Source organism: Thalassophryne amazonica, chromosome 3 (genome assembly GCF_902500255.1).
Source record: "Thalassophryne amazonica chromosome 3, fThaAma1.1, whole genome shotgun sequence".
NCBI lineage: Eukaryota > Metazoa > Chordata > Actinopteri > Batrachoidiformes > Batrachoididae > Thalassophryne > Thalassophryne amazonica.
The window spans coordinates 7,310,866-7,329,417 of record NC_047105.1 but is presented as its reverse complement, the minus strand read 5'-3'; the positions used below and the strand labels follow the sequence as shown (position 1 = coordinate 7,329,417).

The 18,552-nt window shown below is 39.9% G+C and overlaps 1 long non-coding RNA gene across 1 annotated transcript; it reads right to left on the bottom strand.

Annotated features, from left to right (window-relative positions):
* Positions 1-7,759: 7,759 nt before the first annotated feature.
* Positions 7,760-9,307, bottom strand: LOC117505954. Its single transcript, XR_004559318.1, has 3 exons — positions 9,133-9,307; positions 8,672-8,807; positions 7,760-8,208 (listed from the first exon to the last, which is right to left on the bottom strand). It is a non-coding gene; the product is annotated as an uncharacterized LOC117505954 (long non-coding RNA).
* Between the last annotated feature and the right edge of the window lie 9,245 nt (positions 9,308-18,552).

The window sequence follows — 18,552 nt, the reverse complement described above, 5'->3', positions numbered from 1 at the left end:
CTCAGATAAGATAATTATAGTGGGCGATTTTAACATCCACACAGATGCTGAGAATGACAGCCTCAACACTGCATTTAATCTATTATTAGACTCTATTGGCTTTGCTCAAAAGTAAATGAGTCCACCCACCACTTTAATCATATCTTAGATCTTGTTCTGACTTATGGTATGGAAATAGAAGACTTAACAGTATTCCCTGAAAACTCCCTTCTGTCTGATCATTTCTTAATAACATTTACATTTACTCTGATGGACTACCCAGCAGTGGGGAATAAGTTTCATTACACTAGAAGTCTTTCAGAAAGCGCTGTAACTAGTTTAAGGATATGATTCCTTCTTTATGTTCTCTAATGCCATATACCAACACAGTGCAGAGTAGCTACCTAAACTCTGTAAGGGAGATAGAGTATCTCGTCAATAGTTTTACATCCTCATTGAAGACGACTTTGGATGCTGTAGCTCCTCTGAAAAAGAGAGCTTTAAATCAGAAGTGTCTGACTCCGTGGTATAACTCACAAACTCGTAGCTTAAAGCAGATAACCCGTAAGTTGGAGAGGAAATGGCGTCTCACTAATTTAGAAGATCTTCACTTAGCCTGGAAAAAGAGTCTGTTGCTCTATAAAAAAGCCCTCCGTAAAGCTAGGACATCTTTCTACTCATCACTAATTGAAGAAAATAAGAACAACCCCAGGTTTCTTTTCAGCACTGTAGCCAGGCTGACAAAGAGTCAGAGCTCTATTGAGCTGAGTATTCCATTAACTTTAACTAGTAATGACTTCATGACTTTCTTTGCTAACAAAATTTTAACTATTAGAGAAAAAATTACTCATAACCATCCCAAAGACGTATCGTTATCTTTGGCTGCTTTCAGTGATGCCGGTATTTGGTTAGACTCTTTCTCTCCGATTGTTCTGTCTGAGTTATTCTCATTAGTTACTTCATCCAAACCATCAACATGTTTATTAGACCCCATTCCTACCAGGCTGCTCAAGGAAGCCCTACCATTATTTAATGCTTCGATCTTAAATATGATCAATCTATCTTTGTTAGTTGGCTATGTACCACAGGCTTTTAAGGTGGCAGTAATTAAACCATTACTTAAAAAGCCATCACTTGACCCAGCTATCTTAGCTAATTATAGGCCAATCTCCAACCTTCCTTTTCTCTCAAAAATTCTTGAAAGGGTAGTTGTAAAACAGCTAACTGATCATCTGCAGAGGAATGGTCTATTTGAAGAGTTTCAGTCAGGTTTTAGAATTCATCATAGTACAGAAACAGCATTAGTGAAGGTTACAAATGATCTTCTTATGGCCTCGGACAGTGGACTCATCTCTGTGCTTGTTCTGTTAGACCTCAGTGCTGCTTTTGATACTGTTGACCATAAAATTTTATTACAGAGATTAGAGCATGCCATAGGTATTAAAGGCACTGCGCTGCGGTGGTTTGAATCATATTTGTCTAATAGATTACAATTTGTTCATGTAAATGGGGAATCTTCTTCACAGACTAAAGTTAATTATGGAGTTCCACAAGGTTCTGTGCTAGGACAATTTTATTTACTTTATACATGCTTCCCTTAGGCAGTATTATTAGACGGTATTGCTTAAATTTTCATTGTTACGCAGATGATACCCAGCTTTATCTATCCATGAAGCCAGAGGACACACACCAATTAGCTAAACTGCAGGATTGTCTTACAGACATAAAGACATGGATGACCTCTAATTTCCTGCTTTTAAACTCAGATAAAACTGAAGTTATTGTACTTGGCCCCACAAATCTTAGAAACATGGTGTCTAACCAGATCCTTACTCTGGATGGCATTACCCCTGACCTCTAGTAATACTGTGAGAAATCTTGGAGTCATTTTTGATCAGGATATGTCATTCAAAGCGCATATTAAACAAATATGTAGGACTGCTTTTTGCATTTACGCAATATCTCTAAAATCAGAAAGGTCTTGTCTCAGAGTGATGCTGAAAAACTAATTCATGCATTTATTCCTCTAGGCTGGACTATTGTAATTCATTATTATCAGGTTGTCCTAAAAGTTCCCTAAAAAGCCTTCAGTTAATTCAAAATGCTGCAGCTAGAGTACTGACGGGGACTAGAAGGAGAGAGCATATCTCACCCATATTGGCCTCTCTTCATTGGCTTCCTGTTAATTCTAGAATAGAATTTAAAATTCTTCTTCTTACTTATAAGGTTTGAATAATCAGGTCCCATCTTATCTTAGGGACCTCGTAGTACCATATCACCCCAATAGAGCGCTTCGCTCTCAGACTGCAGGCTTACTTGTAGTTCCTAGGGTTTGTAAGAGTAGAATGGGAGGCAGAGCCTTCAGCTTTCAGGCTCCTCTCCTGTGGAACCAGCTCCCAATTCAGATCAGGGAGACAGACACCCTCTCTACTTTTAAGATTAGGCTTAAAACTTTCCTTTTTGCTAAAGCTTATAGTTAGGGCTGATCAGGTGACCCTGAACCATCCCTTAGTTATGCTGCTATAGACGTAGACTGCTGGGGGGTTCCCATGATGCACTGTTCTTTCTCTTTTTGCTCTGTATGCACCACTCTGCATTTAATCATTAGTGATCGATCTCTGCTCCCCTCCACAGCATGTCTTTTTCTTGGTTCTCTCCCTCAGCCCCAACCAGTCCCAGCAGAAGACTGCCCCTCCCTGAGCCTGGTTCTGCTGGAGGTTTCTCCTGTTAAAAGGGAGTTTTTCCTTCCCACTGTAGCCAAGTGCTTGCTCACAGGGGGTCGTTTTGACCGTTGGGGTTTTACATAATATTGTATGGCCTTGCCTTACAATATAAAGCGCCTTGGGCAACTGTTTGTTGTGATTTGGCGCTATATAAAAAATTGATTGATTGATTGATTGAACTGTGCTGCTTTTCTCTCTCTATTGTCGCTATTTGTTAACAGATTTTAATAAAAGTAGGCGTGTTTTAAAGCCCTTTAATTGCTCTTTCTAATTAACCCATACATGTCTGGGTAGAAAAAAATGTTTTATGTAAAGTGTGGAAATTGAGGAAAATATTCCATTCTGTTCATTTACTGTGATTTTTTTTTTCCTGTCATCATAATTCTCGATGGATTTTTATAAATGAGGCCTTGTAAGTTGTATTCAAGCTGATTAAAAGCTCTAATGAACCCATACATGCCTGGATAAACAATCCTTATGTATTAAAATATAAATCTGAAGTCTTGCCATTATGGTCATTTACCTTGCTGCTTTTTTCCACTGTAACATTATTGCTAGTCTTTTAATGACAACAACATACTCGTATATATGCTTTTTACTAACATTTTATTACAAGTAGATATAAAGCCATTCATAATTTATGACTTTTGACCCTCAGTCAGGGTAAAAAGTACCTCCTCCAACCACACTGTTATAATTTAAATGCCGCCTGTGACCACCATGTACATATCATATTAAACAACTGCAAGTATATAGACGCAAATATATTTAAACATTTTTGTTTCCGCATGTGAACGCAGCTTAATGAAAAGAACTTATGACGTTGAGTTATAGTCTCAGTATATCGATATTAAATTGCGACATAATGACTTTAACATAGACATTTGTTTTACATAATTACATTAAGGCTCTTGTTCAGTTCATTTTAGTTTTGGAGAATTTGTTTTTGTAGTTGGTGCAGTTGATGGTGAAGCACTGGCTGCCTTTTTCCCCCTCATTTCGCTTCTGTTTAACTGGCTCAAGGCGCTCTGTCCACCCTTAGTAATGGCCGCCGTGCAGCACGCCGCTAGTCACGTGACGTCCATTCCAGTCTCTGTTTCCATGTGCCCAACGTTCAGTCTGTTCTATTTGCACTTTTTGTTTACATTATATTCATACATTCTTTGCACATATTTACTGTTTTTTAAGCATCTGATTGCCGAGAGCTTCCAAAAGAAATTTCTTTATGTGTATGCATAGTGACAATAAAGAAATCTATCCAAGACAAAATATGTCCAGGTTGTTTTTAAGTTTTTTTTTTTTTGAGATGTTTTCCACAACACTTAAAATGCAAACCACTCAATGGCTTTCAGATTCATTCATAAAGTGCACTAACTTCAGATTTATGTGTGTCCCTTCTGAGTGGATTATAACCATTAATGAATGAATTAATGAGGTTTTTGATTAGGTCATAATTAAACGCTGAACATTTAAACTGTTGAGTAAGTAAGTCCCCTCGGCTTCTTCCTGGTTTCACTCGGGGTCGCCACAGCAGATCTGAGGTGGCTCTGCATGTTGACTTGGCACAACGCTCATGCCAGATGCCTTTCCTGACACAACTCCACATTACATGGAAAATGGGCAGGGGTGGCCTTGAACTGGGAGCCTTCTGCACTGGAAACAAGCGTTTTTAAGCATTTGGCCACCACCACCTGCTGTCACACATGCAAACTGTTCACAAAATGTTTCAAACCATTTCATTCACACACCTTCAGAAATAAACTCATAAAATGAATGCAAGTTTTCCAGCGAAGGAACAACAAAATTTTGATTGCAGGGTAGCGGGGTATCATTTAAATAACATGGAAACAATAAAAATTACAGCCCTAGATGTTTGGTAATAACAACAATACAATATTATTTCTACTCATAAGTGGAATTTTACCCATTAATCTACTGGCACTAAGGGGCTGTGACCAAAGTGTCTCTATTTGATATCTTCATATAAGAATGCATCACAAGCCCACAATTAAAAAAAAAAAAAAAACAATTGCTTGACCAAGCCTCAGCCTTCATATGCAATGAGCAACCCTGATAGAAAAATTAAGCTTTACAGTCTGACATAAGAGTGATTAATGCACTGTAGAGAAGATAATACTGACTTATTATCTTTAGGATTCCAGATTTATTGCATTGGCTTATGTACGTAAAGTTGTCAGCCATATTGCTAAGGGGTCACCTCCAAGCAAAAGCATATCAAGGGCCTGTCACACCTTGACGATTTAGCCAGCGTGTAGCGACGTATAAAAAATGCTGCCAATACGCCATTATACCGCAGCTGAAACATTCAGTAAGTTCTGTGGTTGTCCAGAACACGTCAAATACATCAACATACATCAATAGCTGAGGAGGTAAGTTTGATATAAGTTACACATAGGTTCAAAGCAAGTTACTCATAGGTTAGAAATAAGTTTTGAGTACACTAGACATTATCTCGACATATTTCAACTTATGTGTAACTTACAAGTAACAGGCCTATCACACCTTGATGATTTAGCCAGCGTATAACGACTTATGAAAAATTTGGCAAATACGCTGGCTAAGTCGAATAAGTTATGCAACTGTCACACCGTGATGATTTAGCTGGCGTATGCCAACAGCCCGTTTCCACCGAGCGGTCCGGTTTGGTGTGGCAAGCTATGGTACGGGTCGGAACTGTTATGTCTGGCTTAGCCACTGCCAGCAGAACGACGGTGGCCATGTGTCAATATCTACATCATGTAGATGTTGATGTGCATGTCATCGAGAATAGGAACACTTTCACACAGCCTCGCCCCTCCACTCGGAGGCCAAACAGAGTAATTTAACTTTTTTAAATTTAATTTTATTATAACTTTGTCTTGGTGGATCATGGAATTTATTTTCATCCTGTGCAAAATGCTAAAGAACTGACTGATGTCTGTGGTAAAGGCTGGTGTGAATGAATGAGGCCCTGTGACTCTTTCAACTTTTTATTGTCTTGTTGTGGCACAAAGCACTGGTGTTCTCTGGTTCAGACTGACAAATGCACAGGGAGCAAAAAACACAGAAGAACTGCTTTTAAAACGCTCTGTTTCTTCAACCACAACAAGGAATTAAAATATTTTCAGACGTCGTTGTCCAACATCAGGATGCTTTATGTGGATAACTTTTCATCAGGCTGCGATGATGAATCCAACTGAAACGATGTAACAGTTAAGATCAAGACTTTGCATTTACTCTGTGTGAATGGTTTTAATATTTGAAACGGTCTGAACTGACGGATGACTGCAGCTTTAAGGCAATCAATGGACAGCATCAATTTCGACTTATCAGTAACTTACAAGAAACGTGTGTCAATAATTGCATAACTTACCTACAATTTAAGGCCTGCGTATGCGGGATGTGTGAGCTATATGTTGACATACGTCAAAAAAATTGTGCATGCACAAAAAATTTTTTCCAACAACCATACTATGACATAACAGCGTGCTTCAATGTGCTCTTAACTCATACAAAACTTACCTATAACTTATTAGATGTACGCCAGTGTGTTCGCCAAATTTTTAATACATGGGCATACGCAGGCTAAATCATCATGGTGTGATAGGGCCATCATATAGAAACACACCATCTCTGATGAAATGTCATTTTTCAAAAAAAAATCTCTTAGCCAGTGTGATATCCCATAGATCTGTGGTCACCTTTGGGACAGGCGCCTGCCTTCATGTTAGCCAACAACTTCACCTAATAACTGGCAGGAATAATAATGATGCCTGCTCATAAAATACAGTACAAAATATAAAACAGAAAGTAACACCGGACTCACACAATTTACTCATGACAAACTCAAAGCATTGTTCAGAATTTTTACAACATCACTGAAACACCTGTATTTTGAACATTGTTCTGGAGTCAGCATGAAAAGGGGCGAAAAAATTGGGCTATGTCACCTGGTGAACACTGCCACCTGCTGGACAGTTCAGGAATGTGCATCCATATCAAATTATGAATTTCATATTCAAAAGCTGTCTGTATGCGCAAAGGTATGCATGTTACTTGTCTTTAATACCGCCATAATTGTCCATGAAGAATTAAAAACAACAAATATTGTTTTACTTTTTGTTACATGATAGATTTAATGTAAGGCTACACAACTCGACAATGTGAACACAACTCAAGAGGCTGCCTCATTTCAAATATCTTGCAAAAATGCTGCTGCATTTATTATTACTGCAAAGTACTCGCACAGTTTGAGAGACGTGGGGTTCTTAGTTCTTAAAATAGTGAATTATATATTTAATTGGAAATAACATGGATACTGTCAAACTTGAGACACACGAACACTATCAGAGACAGGCCAAAATCTCAACAGGTTATTCTGCTTGCTGCATACAACCTGACAAACAGCATTCTGCTGTTGAGTCAGACTTCTTGAATGGCAGTCGCTGTGATTTCACTCTGTGCTGCAACTCGTGACTCTCAACTTTTCAAAAGTAGCACAAAGCAGGTGCTCGCACAACTTTTCAATTTTTTTTTTTCATGTGAAGCCTGACGTGAAAGCCATACAATTATACAATTAGCTTTAACGCATATCAATGCAAGTCAAATCCTCACCTGCCCATTATGTGCTTAGTAGGACTTCAGAGTGTGTCAACACTGCGCTGTTTGTAAGCAAAAAATAGGGAAGTCCATTTGCTCCTTAATGGGTATGCAGCATGTGACTACAATATCAAGTAGTTTTCAATAATAGTGAAGATATTATGGTAACACAATGGTGTATGCATCAGGAAGAGCATCTGGCAAAAAACGTGTCAGATCAACATGTTGATCCATACCAGATCGGCCGCTGTGATCCCAAGCAGAACCGGAAGAAGACAAATACAACAAAGGTAATATTATTCAAAATGCAGTACAATTTTGTGCAAGAATAACAAAGCGTCAGCTGATTTTGTTTAATTTTGTTTCACAATATCATGTTTGGACATTCTGATATAAAATATGAGGTTTGACTATTCTTTTATTTATTTATATGAGTGTAAATTGATTCTTTTAAAACATTTTTAACTGTTACTTAGAAATTGCATGTTTTTGAATCACAGTTTTCCAACATATTGTGGATTAAATGGTTAATTATAAAATAACTGGCAAAAACATCAACAAATTGCAGTTTTGAATGGGATCTTATGTATATAATGTCTCTAAATATTACTTCTAAACTTAAGTACATGGTCCACACAGCATGCAAATTGGAACTATTGTGGAACTGAGCCTGATCACATTGGAATTCTGCTACAGCATAAGATTCCCAGAAATGTGTAGAAATTGCTCAAATTACTAAACATTTTATGTATTTCACAAAAATGAATCCCGATCCCAAACCTTAAACCATTTAAGAAAAACTAAAGACAGTCAAAAAACTAGAGTCATCATCATCATCATCATCAGCTTTTGAGCCTCTTCCCAAACCGAAAGGGTGTAGCGTCCTTCCAGAAATGGCAGACAGATTCTGAGAACAACAAAAAAAATCTAGTTTGTTACAATTAGGGTTCTGCTCAAAACGTGTATTTTTTTTAAGCAAGTGTGAAACTGTGACTACAGAAGGTCTGATTGACATTCCACCAAAAGTAAATAAATTAAAAAAACTGAAATGGAGAGCTCGATTTGCAAAAAAGGTTTCGTTTTATCATTATAATTTTAACTTAATTTGTTTAAAAAAAAATTCTAAAAAATTATTTTTTTAATTCATGATTGTTTTGTGATTATCCTATAAATATTAGATCAATTGTGCCTTTACCTTATATAAAAATAAGACTTTATATTTAAATAATTTTACAATGACCTGTACACAAAAAATTTCAAAATCTGCTTTTTGTTTGTTTGAAATTGCGATAATTTCGCTTGTGTGAATTAGTGTCAGCTGCTTTGTCATTGTTAATATTTTAAAATCATTCAGTAGAACTTTGACTTACCTTTTGGGCTGGTGAATTCCGAGAATTATTCCTCCAAAGTTTTTTTTTTTTTTCTTCTTCTTCTTCTTGTGTCTGTAGAAATAAATGTGGAATTCCCGAGTGGAACAAATCTGGAAGTGTTGGATTAAAGTAGCAGCTGTGACAGAAAGACAAAACAAACATAGTGAGCCACTTGTCTGCTGTGAACACGATAGCTGCATTAATGCATCAATGAGAGGGTTAAAGTGGTGAAAACGTTACTGTTGAGTCCAGTCACACATATTCATGCACTGTGAGAAAAGTCAAACACACCAAACCATCAAATCTCCCTCCCAGCGCCGGGAACTCCGCGGAAAAATGCAAAAAATGACAAAGATTTGAAAACTTCAGCGAGGCGAGCGACATGGAAAAAAAAGTCCCCCGAAAAAAACACACACCAAAAAAAAATACAAAAAGGCTCCAAAGTGAAAGAGGGAACCTACCTTTATTTTGGAACTCAGCTTCTCCTCTAACGTGACAACTGCTTAATTTTGTTACTTTGCTGCGTTTTGGCGCCTTGTTGTTTTCCGTAATATTTCTCAGAGGTTTGACAGTATAAGTGGAATGTTAAGTATGACTTTGGTATGAAATCAACGCACTACACTGGAAAAAGAGAGAGAGGGAAAAAAAAAGACGTTTAAGGAGGAGCCTTTGGGGAGCGTCAATCAACATGACGAGGGGCGGGGACTTCACGCCACGCTCCGCCCACAAGGACCCAGCGAGTGGAGCTGCTTAAGCGCACACACAAATTACATACAACACATTTATATGAACTCTGATTTCACTAAGTAGCCATTGAGTTTAACTGCAAAAAAAAAAAAATCACATGCAAAGTATTCACAGCGCTTCACTTTTCCCACATTTTGTTATGTTACAGGCTTATTCCAGAATGGAGTAACTAACTTATTTCCCTCAAAATTGTGCTCACAACACCCCATAATGACAACATGAAAAAGTTTTTTTTGCTTTTTTTTAATTTTTGCAAATTTATTTAACATAAAAAAAGTCCCCAGTGGTGTTTGTGTTACATTTTGTTTTGCATATGTTCTTCGTTAGTGTTTTCATTGTTATTGTTGTGTTTGACTAACATGGACGCCTTTTTCTGTTTGCAAGTCAGATCTACCTACGGGTACAAATTAAGTCACCTGAACCTGAAGTCACAGGCTTTGCTCAATATTTTGTTGATACACGTTTTACAGAAATGACAGCCTCAAGTCTTCTTGAATATGATGTCACAAGCTTGGTGCACCTATCTTTGGGCATTATGGTCCATTCCTCTTTGCACCAACTCCCAAGCTCCATCACGTTGGATGGGGAGCGTCGGTGCACAGACATTTTCAGATCTCTCCAGAGATGTTCAGTCGGATTCAGGTCTGGACTCTGGCTGGGCCACTCAAGGACATTCACAGAGTTGTCCAGAGTTGCCTTGGCTGTGTGTTTAGGGTCATTGTCCTGCTGAAAATGACCCGTCATCCCAGTCTGAGGTCAAGAGCGCTCTGGAGCAGGTTTTCATCCAGGATGTCTCTGTACATTTCTGCATTCATCTTTCCCTCAATCCTGACTAGTCTCCCAGTTCCTGCTGCTGAAAAACATCCCCACAGCATGATGATGCCTCCACCATGGTTCACTGTAGGGATGTTGCCTGGTTTCCTCCAAACATGACGCCAAAGAGTTCAGTCTTTGTCTTATCAGACCAGAGAATTTTGTTTCTCCTGGTGGACCCGGTGCCACGAGGGGGCGTTTGGGGGCGATGCCCCCTCACGTCATCAACCTCGCCCCCTCGGATGTGAGAGTTATCAAAAATAAAAAAGAAAGAAAAAGAAATACTGGAAAATATAGTGCCTCGCAGTTTCACGGATTTTTTAGTCCAATTTTGCATGCTTTTTTTTTTTTTACAGTGCATTGTCCTCTGCGTCCTCATCAAGCAGGCCGGTGTTCTGTCGAGATGACAGGACACCTGTTGCGGCACCGCAAAGGGAGAGTACGCGCATTGTGTTCTGCGTGTCTGTTTAAAAAAGTCTTCTCACCCAGAAGAAAAAAGAGCGCCAACAACTACCCATAACTGTGTTCTTCACTCGGAAAAAGACACATGCAGCGAGGTGTGAGTGGAAAAAGGCGTAATAGTGGCGCAGCACCAGGACGCAAAGGCGCGATCAGAGGAACTGTGAAATACTGGTCAGTCACTATTAATCAAATCAAATCAAATCAATTTTATTTATATACCACAACCCTTTCAAGAATTTTTGAGAGAAAAGGAAGGTTGGAGATTGGCCTATAATTAGCTAAGATAGCTGGGTCAATTGATGGCTTTTTAAGTAATGGTTTAATTACTGCCACCTTAAAAGCCTGTGGTACATAGCCAACTAATAAAGATAGATTGATCAAATTTAAGATCGAAGCATTAATTAATGGTAGGGCTTCCTTGAGCAGCCTGGTAGGAATGGGGTCTAATAGACATGTTGATGGTTTGGAGAAGTAACTAATGAAAATAACTCAGACAGAACAATCGGAGAGAAAGAGTCTAACCAAATACCGGCATCACTGAAAGCAGCCAAAGATAACTATACGTCTTTGGGATGGTTATGAGTAATTTTTTCTCTAATAGTTAAAATTTTATTAGCAAAGAAAGTCATGAAGTCATTACTAGTTAAAGTTAAAGGAATACTCGGCTCAATAGAGCTCTGGCTCTTTCTCAGCCTGGCTACAGTGCTGAAAGGAAACCTGGGGTTGTTCTTATTTTCTTCAATTAGTGATGAGTAGTAAGATGTCCTAGCTTTACGGAGGGCTTTTTTATAGAGCAACAGATTCTTTTTCCAGGCTAAGTGAAGATCTTCTAAATTAGTGAGACGCCATTTCCTCTCCAACTTACGGGTTATCTGCTTTAAGCTGCGAGTTTGTGAGTTATACCACGGAGTCAGGCACTTCTGCTTTAAAGCTCTCTTTTTCAGAGGAGCTACAGCATCCAAAGTTGTCTTCAATGAGGATGTAAAACTATTGACGAGATACTCTATCTCACTTACAGAGTTTAGGTAGCTGCTCTGCACTGTGTTGGTATATGGCATTAGAGAACATAAAGAAGGAATCATATCCTTAAACCTAATTACAGCGCTTTCTGAAAGACTTCTAGTGTAATGAAACTTATTCCCCACTGCTGGGTAGTCCATCAGAGTAAATGTAAATGTTATTAAGAAATGATCAGACAGAAGGGCGTTTTCAGGGAATACTGTTAAGTCTTCTATTTCCATACCATAAGTCAGAACAAGATCTAAGATATGATTAAAGTGGTGGGTGGACTCATTTACATTTTGAGCAAAGCCAATTGAGTCTAATAATAGATTAAATGCAGTGTTGAGGCTGTCATTCTCAGCATCTGTGTGGATGTTAAAATCGCCCACTATAATTATCTTATCTGAGTTAAGCACTAAGTCAGACAAAAGGTCTGAAAATTCACAGAGAAACTCACAGTAACAACCAGGTGGACGATAGATAATAACAAATAAAACTGGTTTTTGGGACTTCCAATTTGGATGGACAAGTCTAAGAGTCAAGCTTTCAAATGAATTAAAGCTCTGTCTGGGTTTTTGATTAATTAATAAGCTGGAGTGGAAGATTGCTGCTAATCCTCCGCCTCGGCCCGTGCTACGAGCGTTCTGACAGTTAGTGTGACTCGGGGGTGCTGACTCATTTAAACTAACATATTCATCCTGCTGTAACCAAATATGTTGATCAATTATTATATCATTTACTAACAGGGACTTAGAAGAGAGAGACCTAATGTTTAATAGACCACATTTAACTGTTTTAGTCTGTGGTGCAGTTGAAGGTGCTATATTATTTTTTCTTTTTGAATTTTTATGATTAAATAGATTTTTGCTGGTTATTGGTAGTCTGGGAGCAGGCACCGTCTCTACGGGGATGGGGTAATGAGGGGATGGCAGGGGGAGAGAAGCTGCAGAGAGGTGTGTAAGACTACAACTCTGCCTCCTGGTCCCAACCCTGGATAGTCACAGTTTGGAGGATTTAAGAAAATTGGCCAGATTTCTAGAAATGAGAGCTGCTCCATCCAAAGTGGGATGGATGCCGTCTCTCCTAACAAGACCAGGTTTTCCCCAGAAGCTTTGCCAATTATCTATGAAGCCCACCTCATTTTTTGGACACCACTCAGACAGCCAGCAATTCAAGGAGAACATGCGGCTAAACATGTCACTCCCGGTCCGATTGGGGAGGGGCCCAGAGAAAACTATAGAGTCCGACATTGTTTTTGTAAAGTTACACACCGATTTAATGTTAATTTTAGTGACCTCCGATTGGCGTAATCGGGTGTCATTACTGCCGACGTGAATTACAATCTTACCAAATTTACGCTTAGCCTTAGCCAGCAGTTTCAAATTAATAATTTCTTATGTGTCCCTAACCCTCGGAGGTTGATCGTTAAAATTAAATTCGTTAGTTCTAAAAGCCATCATAATTATTTATAGGAAAAAAATTCTATTTTTATTTTTCAAACAAATGTTTGGGCCTGAAAACAGGTTGGTCTTATTTTTCTACTAAGGTTTGAACTTTGAGAGTGTTTACACACGAGAGAAAAGTGAGAAAATGTTAATGCCTCTTTGAGAAAAGTGTATAAAGTGTGTAGTGAGGGGTTTTACAGCCTTAAAACGTCTATAATAATTGTAAAGAATAATGCTGACTACTTCGCAGATTTCGCCTATTGTGGGCTATTTTTAGAACGTAACTCCCGCGATAAACGAGGGACCACTGTATATCTACATGAAAGGTTTATCTTTGACCCGTTGTGTGACTGTCATGCCCAATTGCGCTGTGTTTGCGCTTGTGATGGAGGGCTGTATGTGGGGTTAATCTACTGTCTCGTGTCGTTTCTCAGATCAGTTGTTGGTTTGGTTTTGTGGTATGCAGGAGATCACTTGACCGAGGGTCTATACGTTGAAATAATAATTAAAAAAATACTGTCATCACTCTTTACTCTTAGTCTCTTACAAAGGTGTAGCCTAAATACAGGAGCTTTCTAGGAGAGCACCCAATTCATTACGCACGCTCAGAGGCAGGTACCCTCCGGTGCGCACTTTTTTGTGTGTGTGTGGGGGGGGGACCCCGCCCCCTGTGATAAACTCATCGCCCCCTTAATATTTTTTTTCTGGCGCCGGGCCTGTCTCCTGGTCTGAGAGTCCTTCAGGTGCCTTTTGGCAAACTCCAGGTGGGCTGCCACACTCTAAAAAGGAACTGCTGTCTCAACGAGAAAAACTGATGGAACAATTTGCATAGATTTTTTTTAAAGTTATTTCAACTTTCAACTGCATTAATGCCGCAAGACGTCTTGAGTTAAGTTAAAATAACTTTTAAAAAAGGTATGCAAACTGCAAACATCCCTTTTTCTCATTTTTTTACAGCGCATGTGCCTTTTACTAAGGAGTGGCTTCTGTCTGGACAGTCTACCATACAGGCCTGATTAGTGGATTGCTGCAGAGATGGTTGTCCTTATGGAAGGTTCGCCTCTCTCCACAGAGGAATGCTGGAGTGTTGACAGAGTGACCATCGGGTTCTTGGTCACCTCCCTGACTAAGGCCCTTCTCCCCAATCACTCATTTAGATGGGCAGCCAGCTCTAGGAAGGTCCTGGTGGATCTGAACTTCTTCCATTTATGGATGATGGAGGCCACTGTGCTCATTGGGACCTTCAAAGCAGCAGAAATATTTTGTACCCTTCCTCAGTCTTGTGCCTTGAAACAATCCTGTATCTGAGGTCTACAGACAATTCATTTGACTTCATGCTTGGTTTGTACGCTGACTGTCAACTGTGAGACCTTATATGTAGACAGGTGTCTTTCCAAATCATGTCCAGTCAACTGTATTTACCCCAGGTGGACTTCAATTAAGCTGTAGAAACATCTCAAGGATGATCAGTGAAAACAGGAGGCACCGGAGCTCAATTTTGAGCTTCATGGCAAAGACTGTGAATACTTTACATGTGATTTCTTAGGGGTTTTTTTTTTATTATTATTTTTAATAAATTAGCAAAAATCTAAAAAAAAAAAAAACAACAAAAAAAACACATTGTCATTATGAGGTACTGTGTGCAGAATTTTGTGTAAAAAAAATTTCACCCATTTTTGGAATAAGGCTGTAACATAAAATATTGAAAAGTTATGGGAAAGAGTAGCAGATGCTAAGCTTAGAAAGGAGGTGAAGATCTGTGAGTAACAATAGGGTTTCATGCTGAGAAAATGCACTACGGAAGCAATGTTTGCTCTGAGAATACTGTTGAGGAAGTATAGAGAAGGAGTTACATTGTGTATTTGTGGATTTAGAGAAAGCTTATGACAGGGTGCCAAGAGAAGGGTTGTGGTATTATATGACAAAGTCTGGACAGGCAGGGAAGTATGTGAGGGTAGTGCAGGAAGGACATGTGCATGTTATGTGTCGACGCGGGTTGAGGAGCGGACCTGCGTCCGACGGAACCCAGCGCCAAAACAACCAGAAAGCGGTTCCAATAACAAAACAATTTATTAATTTCACCCTCTGGTGCAAAACAAGGTGTATAAACAAAAAATGCGTCAGTCTGGTGGAGTGAAGGCTGGCACGCTCTCCAGCGCCTAAAAGGATCGAAGCCCGGCGCTTCTGGACTCACTTTACCACCAAACACCCCCCAGGTGGACACGACAAACCGACTCTCTGCGAAGGATAGAAGAGGTGAGGTAAGTCAGCAGTTACAAGCAATATCCTTCAAAAGGCACACACTATCAGCAACACATTCAGGTCTGTATTTAATCTTTATGTAAATGAGCAGCTTCTCACAACAGGTGGAGGATCACCAGTCCACACGCCACGGCAGTGAGAAGCGAGCTGCACAATTCTCATCACAATTCAAATCTACTGGAGTAACAAAATACCAAGTTACTATCAACAATTAATCAAACAATTAATCACCTCTGACGTGTGCTGACAGCATGTGTCCCTCACCCTTCCTCCTTCAGAGGCACGATGTGTCAAACCCAGGCGCGGTCCTCAGCGTCTCACAAAGGAACATCACAAGGTCGAGTTCCCGGCAATTCTGCTTGAATCACACATGGCTTAAATGCAGAACGCCATCTAATTATCTGCTTCAGCTGAAAGTCTTTAAGGTTGCATGTGAGCACCATGCACAGGTGCTGCACATAATGTTGATGAGGGTGAAGGACTCTTCAACCAGCACCTTCTCCACAGACAAATCAGTTTTCATACCACCTGGAGAGCAAAGAAAAGAAAAGAACACCAAAATGTCCAGCCACACCCCCCCCCAACACACAACAGTGCAAGGATACTGTGACAATGGTGAGATGCACAGTAGGAATGACAGATTCATTCAAGGTACAGGTGTAATTACATAAAGGATCAGCTCTAATGCTTTTCTTGTTTGCAGTGGTGATGGACAGGTTGACAGACAAGATCAGACAGAAGTCAGCATGGACAGTGATGTTTGCCAATGATATTGTAAATTAGTTAAAGGAGCAAGACTTGTCTGGAGAGGTGGAGATACACTCTGGAGAGAAAGAGAATGAAAGTCAAGACTGAGTACATGTGTTTGAATGAGAGGGACTGTGGTCAAATAGTGCTGTTACAAGGAGTAGAGGTGGTGAAAGTAGATGAGTTTAAATATCTGGGGTCAACTGCCCAAAGTAATGGAGAGTGTGAGAGTGGAGAGAGAGAGTAGAGAGGTGAAGAAGAGATTTCAGGCAGGGTGGAGTGGGTGGAGAAAGGTGGGAAGAGTGATTTGTGACAAAAGGATATCTGCAAGAGTGAAGGCAAATGTTTAGAAAACAGGAGTGAAACCAGCTATGTTGTACAGCTTTGCGATGGTACCGCTTAAAAAGTGAGAGGAGGCAGAGCTGAAGATGTTGCAGTTTTCTCTTGGTGTGACGAGGATGGACAAGATTTGGAATTAACATATTTGTCTCCAAACCGTCTGATGCGAGCTGTTCATCTAAGTCAGAGAGGCGCCAATGAGATCGTTTGGAGATCTGCAGAGGAAGGACCCAGGGTATATAGGGAGAAGGATGCTGAGGATGGAACCACCAGGCAGGAGAAGAAGAGGGAGGCCAAAGAGGAGGTTTATGGACGTGTTAGGGAGGACATGCAGGTGGTTGGCGTGACAGAGGAAGATGCAGAGGACAGGGTGAGATGGAAATGATTGATCTGCTGTGGCCAGTTGTTACGGTAGCTCCAACAGGATCTACTTCATAGAGCTTCACACACACACTACTTATCACAGGACTTGGTCAGGGAGCATGAATCTCCATCACCACAGAAGCAAAAATTTTAAGGCTTGGTGTTGCCGACCGAACGGTCCCCCCTAAAAATCAGTCTGCCCTGCCTTCACTGCGCATGCATCATTTCTCTGCATCAGCCGCGGTTCACCGATTATCACCTCGTTTCTGCTTCAAATAGCACTCCAGCGACAGATATCCGAAGAGTTTGTACAGCAATCATTTCCACATAAATTCAGCATTATTTTATAATAAATGATAGAGGAAGCGATCACAGTGGCGCAGCCAGACGAGCTGCCTTCACTGCAGCGATTATCACCTCATTTCTGTTTAAAACTAACTTTAGAATGATTTAAGAGGTTTTACCCTGTCATCTGATCGCTAATCAAATCAATTTTATTTATATAGCGCCAAATCACAATAATCACATTATTCCCTTTGATGGCTTTGGGTGTAGAGAATCAGTCTCAGATGAGCTGCTGTGGTCCCAAATGATGCATGTGCAGTGAAAGCAGGGCGGACATATTTTGGGGGGGCACCGTTTGGTCTGCAACACCGGTCAAACGGCACACGGCGATAACTGAACAAAGGAAAAGAAGTCACAAAGTCACAAATCGTCCAGCCCTAACTATAAGCTTTACCAAAAAGGAAAGTTTTAAGCCTAATCTTAAAAGTAGAGAGGGTGTCTGTCTCCCTGATCTGAATTGGGAGCTGGTTCCAGAGGAGAGGAGCCTGAAAGCTGAAGGCTCTGCCTCCCATTCTATTCTTACAAACCCTAGGAACTACAAGTAAGCCTGCAGTCTGAGAGCGAAGCGCTCTATTGGGGTGATATGGTACTATGAGGTCCCTAAGATAAGATGGGACCTGATTATTCAAAACCTTCTAAGTAAGAAGAAGAATTTTAAATTCTATTCTAGAATTAACAGGAAGCCAATGAAGAGAGGCCAATATGGGTGAGATATGCTCTCTCCTTCTAGTCCCCGTCAGCACTCTAGCTGCAGCATTTTGAATTAACTGAAGGCTTTTCAGGGAACTTTTAGGACAACCTGATAATAATGAATTACAATAGTCCAGCCTAGAGGAAATAAATGCATGAATTAGTTTTTCAGCATCACTCTGAGACAAGACCTTTCTAATTTTAGAGATATTGCGTAAATGCAAAAAAGCAGTCCTACATATTTGTTTAATATGCGCATTGAATGACATATCCTGATCAAAAATGACTCCAAGATTTCTCACAGTATTACTAGAGGTCAGGGTAATGCCATCCAGAGTAAGGATCTGGTTAGACACCATGTTTCTAAGATTTGTGGGGCCAAGTACAATAACTTCAGTTTTGTCTGAGTTTAAAAGCAGGAAATTAGAGGACATCCATGTCTTTATGTCTGTAAGACATTCCTACAGTTTAGCTAATTGGTGTGTGTCCTCTGGCTTCATGGATAGATAAAGCTGGGTATCATCTGCGTAACAATGAAGATTTAAGCAATGCTGTCTAATAATACTGCCTAAGGGAAGCATGTATAAAGTGAATAAAATTGGTCCTAGCACAGAACCTTGTGGAACTCTATAATTAACCTTAGTCTGTGAAGAAGATTCCCCATTT